Source organism: Lycium barbarum, chromosome 8, assembly GCF_019175385.1.
Source record: "Lycium barbarum isolate Lr01 chromosome 8, ASM1917538v2, whole genome shotgun sequence".
In the NCBI taxonomy this organism is placed as follows: Eukaryota; Viridiplantae; Streptophyta; class Magnoliopsida; order Solanales; family Solanaceae; genus Lycium; species Lycium barbarum.
The window spans coordinates 14,929,566-14,940,946 of NC_083344.1; the positions used below are offsets into that span (position 1 = coordinate 14,929,566).

General features: G+C 36.4%; 2 pseudogenes; both read left to right on the plus strand.

Moving 5' to 3' along the window:
- The first annotated feature begins 4,090 nt into the window (after positions 1-4,090).
- Positions 4,091-9,790, plus strand: LOC132607711 (uncharacterized; annotated as a pseudogene).
- LOC132605992 (probable inactive receptor kinase At1g27190) lies at positions 6,523-8,213 on the plus strand (annotated as a pseudogene).
- Positions 9,791-11,381: the final 1,591 nt, after the last annotated feature.

Here is an 11,381-nt window from a genome sequence, read left to right on the forward strand (position 1 = left end):
AATGGTTTTAGATGCAGCTGGACCGAACTTTGGCCAGGGTTCGAGTAATACTGAACCTGAGTCGTCTCATCACTGTGAACCTTCAATGGAGGAAGAGCCTAATCTTGAGTCCCAGAGGTTTTATGATTTGCTACAAGCCGCTGATGCAAAATTGTATCCTGGTTCTTCGCTCTCTCAACTCGCAGTAGTTTCTAGGATCTTAAATATTAAAAGTGAGAATACTTTGTCACAGAGGGGTTATAATCAAGTGATGCAACTATTGAAAGAGGCTTTACCTGAAGATAACATAGTGCTTGATAATTATTATCAGACCAAGAAGGTAGTGCGTAGCTTGGGTTTGCCTATTGAAAAGATTGATTGTTGTAATTCAGGATGTATGTTGTATTGACGTGATAATGAGGACCTAACATCTTGTAAGTTTTGTGGCTATGAGAGGTATAAACGTCGTGTTGGTTCGCGTAAGAGGAAATTGGTCCCTTACAAGAAAATGTATTATTTCCCTTTGATTCCTAGATTGCGGAGATTATATGCGTCTCATGCTACAGCTGCCGATATGAGATGACTTCACGAGCATATACAAGAGGAAGGGGTAATGTGTCATCCATCAGACTCTGAGGCTTGGAAGCACTTCAATGAAACTTATTTCTTTTTTGCTGCTGAACCAAGGAATGTGAGGTTGGGGTTATGTACGAATGGTTTCCAACCATTTGCCCAGACGGGGAGCAAATACTCTTCATGGCCTGGATTGTCACTCCATATAATTTGCCTCCAGGGATGTGTATGAAGGAGGCATACATGTTCTTAACTGTCATTGCACTAGAGCCACACAATCCTAAACAAAAAATTGATGTTTATCTGCAACCTCTGATAAAGGAATTGACTTTGTTGTGGGAGACATGTGTAGAAGCATTTGACATCTCAAAAAAGCAAAACTTTCAATTAAGGGCAGCTTTGATGTGGACAATCAATACCTTTCCAGCATATTCTAGTTATCAGGATGGAGTACAGGTGGAAACTTAGCATGTCCTTATTGTATGGAGGAAACACAATCCTTCAGATTAAAACATGGTGGGAAAACAACTTGGTTTGACAGTCATAGAATGTTTCTTGATCAAAATCATCCGTTTAGGAGAGATCGTAAAAACTTTCTTAAAGGATATACTGTCACAAGGCCACCACCTGGCGTTAGAACAGGAGAAGAAAATTTAAATCAAATTTGTGAGTTGGGGATAAGAAAAGTAACTGAGTTAGATGCACGAGAAGTTAATAAGAGGATATGTAATTCATGTGGATGGAAAAAACGAAGCATCTTTTGGGATTTGCCTTATTGGAGTTCTAACATGATACGGCATAATCTTGATGTCATGCATATTGAGAAGAATGTCTTTGATAATGTGTTTAACACTGTTCTTAATGTTGTTGGCAAAACCAAAGACAATCCGAAAGCACGCCTAGATATTGCAAAATACTGCGACCGACCGCAGTTAGCAAGGAATCCTGATGGAAGCTATCCCAAAGCTGTATATACAATAGAAAATAATGAAAAAGTTATCTTGTTCGATTGGTTGAAAGGTGTGAAGTTTCCAGATGGGTATGTTTCGAACATGAGTCGATGCCTGGACACGGACAAATTTAAGCTATTTGGCATGAAAAGTCATGATTGTCATGTGTTCATGCAACGACTATGCCAATTGCCTTTCGTGAGCTAGTTCCTAGTAATGTGTGGCTGGCACTTACAGAGTTGAGTTTGTTTTTTAAAAATCTTACTTCAACTATTCTTCGAGTGGTGGACTTGGAGAGATTAGAGGTACACATCCCACAAATCTTGTGTAAGTTAGAACGCATATTTACCCCGGGATTCTTTAACTCAATGGAACATTTACCCGTGCACCTTCCATATGAAGCACGGATTGCTAGACCTGTACAATACAGATGGATGTACACTTTTGAGAGGTAAATATAAAATATATATTCTTTAATGGTGACAAGTATCCTATAATTTATTGGTTTACCTTTATAGGTACCTTCGAACTCTTAAAAACATGATTGGGAACAAAGCTAGTGTTGAGGGTTCCATTTGTGAAGCATACATGATGGCGGAGTCAACACAATTGTTTTCTCATTATTTTGAACCTCATGTTATCTCACGTCATCAAAATGTGGACCATAACCATGATGGTGGTGTTATAGAAGATATTGAAGGAAATGTTTTAATATTCACTCATCCAGGCAAACTATCGGGAGATGCAAAAAAGAGAGATTTGTCCCTTGAAGAAATCAAGGTTGCCCAAACTTATATTTTACTAAATACTAAAGAGGTTGAGCCGTTTGTGAGGTAACATTATAAAGTTATACTTATTTAATATAATGAATATATCCATATATTGTGGCTTTCTATTTAACTTACTTTGCTACAATGAAGCATGTATGTGCAACGTTTCCAAGAAGAGTTCCCGAATCTATCTCAAGATCAAATAGATGAGAGTCTTGAAACATATTTTTCTATATGGTTCAAGGAATATGTAAGCCTCCATCAATCATTATCTTTTAAACTATGACTGCTTAAAATGGCTTGTGAAATTTGACTAAGTCTTATAATTTTCTTAAAATAGGTTCGATCCAATCATATTGAGAACAAATACTTGCGTAGTCTTGCTCATGGACCATTAATAAGAGCGTATGTTTATCCAATGTGTTTTGTTAATGGATACAAATTTCACACATTACGTCGTGGTAGTGCTAGATCAACAATGAATAATGGAGTTTGTATCTCAGATCCAAATGTTGGTGATTACTATGGACGGATACAAGAGATTATACAAGTGGAATACCGTGAATCTCCTTTAAATCAAACTACATTATTCAAGTGTGAATGGTTTGATCCAACTATGAATGTTGGTGTTAAGGAGAAATTGGTCGATGTTAACCATCGTTTTCGGTTTAACAAATATGAACCTTTTATTCTTCCGATGCAAGAAACTCAAGCATGTTATATGTCTTGTCCTAGCACAAAAAAGGACAAGGATGATTGGTTAGCTGTATTGAAAGTCAAACCTCGAAATGTTATTGAATTACCTGATGAGGAAGTGATCACAACTCCGAAACTGGAACTAAATCTTCCATTCCAAGTTGAAGAAGTTGAAGTCCATGAGATAGATATGACTATGACCGTTGATGAAGTTATACTCTTGCATGATCCAAATGGGGAAGCAATTGAAATGGATGAACCAATTGATGATGGATTGTTGCCAGAGCATCATGAATCCGAAGAAGAGCATCATGACTCTGAAGAAGAATCTACAGAAGATGAGTATGAAACTGAGGATGATGAGGAGAAGTTCGAAGAAGAAATAGATACTGACTAGTGTGTTGATAAAAATGTGCTATTGTATCTTTATTAACTTTTCTTTGTAGTAATATGTTTTGGATGTTATAAGTATGTGATATGTCTACATTTGTTGGTTGTTTTGGATGTCTAAGCTTCTTAGTCATTTTTATAATGTGTGCACAATCCAAAAACTTTTTCTTAATATATCCATTGCTTACTATGCTGAAAATCTAGCAATAATTCTATGATTTTGCACAATTTAATTTACTGTCCATTTTTTGTGTGTAATCTTTAAAGAAAATAGTTTGCTTGTGATAGTCAAAAGAAGCTCCTCATGTCTTTGGCTATCTTTCTGTTGATAGTCAGAAGAAGATCCTCATTTTTGCAGCTACACTTATAAGAACTTCATTTTTGTTAGTTGCGTCCACTGTGATTTCATTTCTTAACATTGAAGGTATTAACCTGAGTTTACTACTACAAATGGACCTTTTGTGGAGTTTTGACTTCTTTCATTTTAGCTGATCACGTTTTATATACAGCTTCATTCATCCTTTAACTTTCCTTATAAAAATTTCATCCGAAAAGTGAGGATCCATAAACCTAACATGTTTCTGTGAATTTGGTCACATGAAGTTGGTCGAATTTTAATAATAAAAAGCATAATTATTGTGCAAAACCAATAATTTGCTGCCCATTTTTTGTGTGTAATCAGTGGTTTCAATAATATATTTATTGCTTACTCTCATGCTGATTATCTAAAAGATGATTGCCTCCATTTTTTTTCTTGTAGATATGGCTCGTGGTAGAGGTCGAGGTAGCATAGGCCGTGTAAGCAAGACCTCAACTAGACGTCAAGGTAGCGCTGGTGGAGGTAACATGCCTACTGTTCCCGTTCCCACAATTAGTTCTCAACAAGGTGGTACCAATTTCTCAGGTGGGCAGGACCAAGTTTAAACATGTCCTACTACTACGCCACCCATTCAAACATCAGGTCATGGTAGCACCCCATCCATTTATGAATCATCTCCTATAATACCTAATGAGAGAAACGTAATAGGCGAGGGTGCGTCTACTCAGAGAAATGCAATAGGAGAAGGTTCATCTGCTCAGAGTGATGCAATAGGTGAAGGTGAGAGCAACAGTAACGTGGAGCAGACACTTTATTTTTCTTTCTCCTTTAGGGTCAGTTTCTGCTTGCACCATTATTATTTATATACTGTAATTGCTTTAGGATAGACTTCATATAATGTCTTCAAATTTGTCCAGGTTGGAACCATTGAGATTATGCTCTGAGACGATAACTAAGATTTTCAAAAATGAAGTTGAGCCTAATGGAGTTAACTGGAAAAGTGTCTCACAAGAGACAAAATATTTTTATCTCGGAGAATTCGAGGTATAATAACTGAAACATTTGTCACTAATTACCGTTAGGGTTCAGAACGAAAAATAATTCTTTTTATTTAACTTTGACTATGAGATGTACAGCTTTATTCTTAATCGAAGCTGTCAAAGAAAGTAACCAAGAACATGTCTAATAATCCCTCTGTCTCACTTCCTTGCAACACGGGCATCATCTCATTCTTTTCACCTGTCATAGAAAGTTGCAGTTCTTTTACTTTCCCGTTTATTGGGCGACTGATGGTGCTTTTTTTATAACTCATGTCTTATAATTTTTATCTGCTGCGATGATGAGTTTATTGTTATACTCTACTCTGTAAAATTATTTCAGATGGCATTCTATTGGGATTCTTCGATTGATAGTGAAGTGAGGAAGTAATGGCGTAGAAAGGCAGCGAGAAGGTACTATGATTTCGTTAGCACAATAAAAGGTGAGGGGATTCGGCCAGTTTATGTTCCGAAAGAAACATGGGAAAGTTGGAAGAAATATTGGGAAGATCCTAAGGTTGTTGAAAAATCAAAAATAGCTTCAAAGAATCGTCGTGGCGGTGAGGATGCAGTTGCCAGTGGGACTCACACGGGCGGCTCTATTTCCATCGGAGAGCATCACAAGAGAGTTGTAAGTTAATTCTGTGGCTTTGGCTTTTGCCTAACTAAATTTCCATCATGAAGGTGAATGCCGCAACTATGTTTATGTTGGTAAGTTTGGACTTGTAAGTTATTTGTTGTTTTCGGAAATTTAGACTGCTTTATCAGTTGCAGGTTGAAAATGCTGAAAATCTATATAATTATATAAAAGAATTGGCCTTTATCTGTTATTTTCTCACTAAAAGAATTTGCTGAGCAATAAAAATAGCATATTTTCACTCACTAATTGAGTCATTTACTCATTATTTTGGGTATAGTAACAGACATAACGTATGAGAATTGGGTACCACCGAACGGACGTAACGTATGACTTAATTACAGAAACCAACTTTCATTTGTGTTGATCCTTTTTCCTGATCATGTTAAATTCTCAATTTTTCTTTAAATATACTATGAGCCGGCTATGGCAGTTACCTATATATCCAATTAGAAAGACATGTATTCTATAATTGTGTTTATCGGACTTGCAACATAGCCTATTCGCGAACAAATTCAGAAGATAAGGATCGAGATCAGTTATCCATTGACTGTTTGGGTTCATGGACCGCCGCAGACTAATTAATACTATTAGTTTTTAAATTTTTGTTCTCATTTTCACCATAACTTTTTACTGATTTCCTGCCTTCAATTAGTTTTTAAATTTTCATGAACATATTCTTATATGGACTCTGCATATGTAAAAGGAATATGTCAAAATATATTCTCTACTGTGACATTGGTTGCTGCTTTTGTTGGTTTTGGAAGTTACTAAACTATGTATATTTTTTTCTTGTATAGGCTATTAAAAAGGGTCGAGATCCAACACCAAGTGAGGTACATTTGCACGTCCATACACACGGTCATGATGAAAACTCTTTTGTTGGTGAGCGAGCCCGAATCGTGCATGTGAATCCAACATTCTATAATCTTTTCTTTGTTTAGTCCCATCACATTCAAGAAAAGAGCGAAAGCCAATGACTGATAGCAATATTAGAAGCCAAACCTGATCGAAATTTTTAGCCCTCATAAAGGCCTTCATTAAAGTGCTATAAGTAACCACATCAGGACTAGTACCCTATAGAAATAGCAGCACCACTATCAACAAAGTTTATGTCAAGAAATGTGTTTAGAGAAATTTGGAAATTTTAAGGACTTACCATCGCTTTTATATGATGGTAAATTGATAGTGCCTCCATATTCCTACCAGCATTCCCAAAAGCATTTATCAGCATATTTAGCATTATAAGGTTTGGTTCCATTCCATCGGCTTCTATTATCTGCAGAACCTTTATAGTCTGCTCACATAATCCCTGCACACAAGGCAAAAATATTTAAAAGATGGAATCTCCTCAAAGCTACTTAAAGATACTATCTTAAACATAGTGGGAAACATTAACTACATATATAAATGATGCTTATAAGGAAACCAAGTGTAAAAGCCATGCTAGAAATTAAGACACAGTACTAGATGGGTAAAATACTTAACCATAACAAAAGTGTGTAAAAAAAAAATCCGGTCTGCATGCATTAGTTTAATTTAAACACCAAACGAGTCTTGATAGGGCTTGGTTAAACACTGGGTACGAGTGAGTTTTTAACATACTAGATGCAAGGGGAATGGTTAAATATCAACTCAACTACACAACCATTTCCAAAGTTATCTAATCTAAGATTAGCACTACCATTATATAAAGTGGCAGATTTACAGTCATGTATTGTCTGATTTCAGTTCAATTTTTTTATGTTAAAAAATATGTTTACTGAACACTTATATTCCTTTAGCAGATTAAATCAATAATTCTCCTTTTGTTTTCTCAAAGTAGGCTCATTTCACTTCAACTTACTTCTATGTCTTTATCTAGTTCTCTACCACGTGATCTTCAGTTTTGTAGTTCACTTCAATCACTTGATCTTTCTAGGAACTCACTTTCAGGTTCACTACCTATTCAAATTTGTTGTTGGTTACCTTATTTAGTTAATATTGATCTTTCTGGTAACTTTTTTACTGGGTTCTATACCACCTGAGTTTATTAACTGCAAATTCTTGAACACCCTTTTGCTAAATGACGACAAACTTGCTGGTCAATGCCATTTGAGATTGGCAGGTTGGACCGGTTGAAACGGTTCGGTGTGTCAAATAATGGTATTTCTGGTTCAATTCCTGATGATTTAGACCGGTTCTTGAAAGATTATTTTGAAGGGAAAAATGGACTTTGTGGGACCCCACTTGGAAATAAATCTAGTAAGTTGAGTAATAAGAGTCTTGTTATTATTATAGTTGTTGGTGTTGTTGGTGCTTTAGGATCTTTAATTCTTGGATTTGGGATTTGGAGATGGTATTTGGTTCAGCCAAACTAGGAAGATAGAGAGCTTGGAGATGGTATTTGGTTCAGCCAAACTAGGAAGATAGAGAGCTTGGTGATGGTAAAGGTAGTAGTAATAATAGTAGTGATTGGGTTGAAAATTTGAGAGCTTTTAAGCTTGTTCAGTTTACATTGTTTCAAAAACCATTTAACAAGATTAAGCTTAATGATTTATTAGCAGGTACTAATTCTTTTGATAGTGGAAATATTGTAATTTCAACTAGGAATGGTGTTTCTTATAGAGCTATGTTGCCTGATGGATCTGAATTAGCTATTAAAAGGCTGAGTAGTTGTAAGATAAGCGAAAATAGTTTCGGTCCGAGATGAATCAGTTGGGGAAACTTAGGCGCCCGAATTTAGTGCCTTTATTAGGTTTTTGTATAGTTGATACTGAAAGGCTTTTGGGGTATAAGGATATGCATGATGGAAGTTTGTATTCCCTTTTACTGCATCCATCCACATTAAGTTTAATCCATCCCATAGGAGGTTTATGCTAAAAAATAGGTTGGGATTGGATAGCAGAGGATAAATTCTCTACTGCTTTATAATAATCATGCCAAAGACCAGGTAGTTGCAGGTCAGGGAACTGTAAATGAATGATCATAGGTATCATAGTGATTGTAAATGAATGATCATAGTGATCATCTTGGTCACTTGTTGGATAATGAACCAGTGAGATATAGTTTTGTTATCAAACCTGGCAGTGCACCTGCTTTTCCATATTTGCAGCATATGATAGTTGGTTAGCATTGTAAAATGGTTTTATGAACCTCATTTTTAGGCTTTGCCAACCACCACTTCATAGCTTTTTGTCTAACCTGTTCACGGATCAGATTAATTCCACATGAATTGCAGAAGAAAGTCCAAACTTGATTAGCAATATAACCACAACTAAACAGGTGGTAACCAGTCTCCTCATAGTTATTAGTAGTACAATAGCTACATATGGAAGATAAATTCACTCCAAACCTTTTAACTGCAACATCAGTAGCCACCCTATCCAAAAGAACTCTCATCATAAAAAAGGAATTTGTAAAAGGTAGTTTCTTGTGCCAGATGCACATGCCAGTTCTTTTTATGAGGTAATAGAGGAAAGCATAACTATTTATTGTGTGGGTGTGTGTTTAGATGAAACATCATTTATTGTTTTTTCTAGGAGCAGATTTTTTATTTTATAGATAAGTTAATTGATGTATGTTTTGAGAATACTGTTGGTGTTTCATTTAGGTATTTTCACTGTAATAGTTTAATAACTGTTTTGTTTAATTCATGGTGGTTAGTTTAGAAAGCACCAATCTAGCTATGTTGTTGATGTTCAGCTTTTGAATTGTTCTCTGAACTTATCAAAGCTTAAAAAAAAAAAAAGGAAGAAGCTTTGTTTGCTTCCTTCAGTGACACAGAGATATCTTGAATTGTATTGAAGCTTTCGGGGCATTATTCTTGCTGTCTTTAATGGTTCTTGTACATGTGCTTACTGTTAATGAAATGAGTTTAACTAATTATCACTCTCTTTTACAGGAAAAATATCAAGAAATACTACAAAATCAGTCACAGACTCAATCTGAAGTTGATCAATGTCAAGCCTATTACGAAGCCGTAGGAGGGGTAAAGAAAAGAAGAATATATGGTCTTGGATCTCAAGCACACTTATATTATGGGCCGAATCTTCGTCCTTCTTTTGCATCTGATGCTACAACCTCAGTACCACCTCCGAATGCTCAACCGGCAGTGACGAGAAATTTGGATGAGTTAGTGACGGGATTAATTCCTGCACTGACTGATAGCATGATTCCTGCACTGACTGATCGCTTGCTTCCTATAATTGTTGATCGGGTACGTGGATTGAATCTTTCAGTCTTTTCTCAGACGGACACTCCTAACGACCATCCATCATCTATGGCACCTATAGTTCCAGCTCCAGCTACTGCCAATATTGATCAAGTTCATGCATCGATTTCTGATGATGATCGTGGCTCTCCAGTCTCTCATTAGTTAGTTTTATGGTTTGGACTTTATGGTTGTTAGTTTTGTTGTTTGGACTTTATGGTTGTTGCATATGATTTTGGATTTTTTGGCTTGGATATTATAGCTGTGGATGCTTCAAACTTGATTTGCATTCTGCTATGTATTTTGGACCTTGTAGAATATTAGTTTCTATTAATTAAGTTATTATATGAGTATATAATATATGCTTGGACAAGTGTATTTAAAATATTATATAAAATAAAAAATAAAAATGATTTGCGATGGATTTCAAATGTTGCGACAAATTATTTTGTCGCCAAAAGGAATGCAGAAATGTGTAGTAAAAGAATTGGCTACGGAATTAGCGACGGAAACTATTGGTCGCCAATCAGAAGAAACGACGAAATAACTCATAAAATTAGCGACGGAAATTATTAACATAGCGACGGATTTCATTCGTCGCTCATATTGGCAACAGATAAAATCCGTCGCCAATTCGTCGTTAATCCAGCGACGGATTCATTTTTTTTGTCGGCAAATTGCTAACTACGAGGATTTTACCGACGGATTCAATTCCGTCGTTATTCTGTAGCTATATTGGTTTAGCAACGGATATATGCTGTTTACCGACGGATCTCGTCCGTCGCTAAAACCAGTTTTTGTTGTAGTGCGTAACCTACGTGGTAGCCGAGCAGGAGCCATGGACACTCACATCTTTTATTTGCCCTTTTGTAGTGCCTCCAAATACTCAAAGTCTAATCATATTCAAATTCTATATTAGAAATCATATATTGCTATACTTATTTTTTGATTCAAGTTCAACTACGGAGAAAAGGGGAAACGGGCCCACAAGAGTAAAACAATCATTTCGAAAGTGAAATATGCAATTCAAATTTCTAGGAGTTCAATCCTACTAATCAATTACTAAAATAATCAAGAATGGGTCAATTTTGAGATTCAAGTGAAAACCCCCAGTTTGGGTATGAACCCTAATTTTCCAACATTCAAATTCCTCAACATAAATGGAAGATTCAAGCCTATTAACTATGAAATCATCAAATTCTATGATTAGACTAGTCAAAACCACCAACAATTTCCATTTAGAAAGATTAGAACTCATTTCAAGAAGTTATTATCAAAGCCCATTTTTCCTCTTAGATTCTAATGAATTTCTAGCATGGATTCAAGATTAGGAAGGTTAAAATAATGAATGCTAGGTTAGGAGACTTACCACCAAGAGGAATCAGCCTAGGACTCTTCAATTTGCCCCGCATCTGCTAAGTAATGAATGAAGTGATAGAGAGTTAAGGGTTTTATCTTAGCATTTAATGATTCTGGAAACACGCTACCTCGCTGTAGCAGTATCGAGTCCGCTACAGCGGGCGCTATTGCGCATCTGCGAAAGCGGATTCCTGTCCATGTGGCACCCCAATCGTAACCCATCATCCCACTATAGCGGACCAATACCTCGCTATAGCGGGTCTGCTATGGCAGAGCTGGTGCCGCTACAGCGGACACCAGACACCAGAATTTCTGGTTTTTTCACCAATCAAACCCCGCAATTCGACAATCACCTGAGACCTCCCAGATATAAACAAGACATGCATTCACATATAAAAACACGCTACAGACTCACTCGTGGTCTCAAAATTCCCAACGGGGGTCTATTTGACCGGGTCAACACCCAATGGCCAAATACT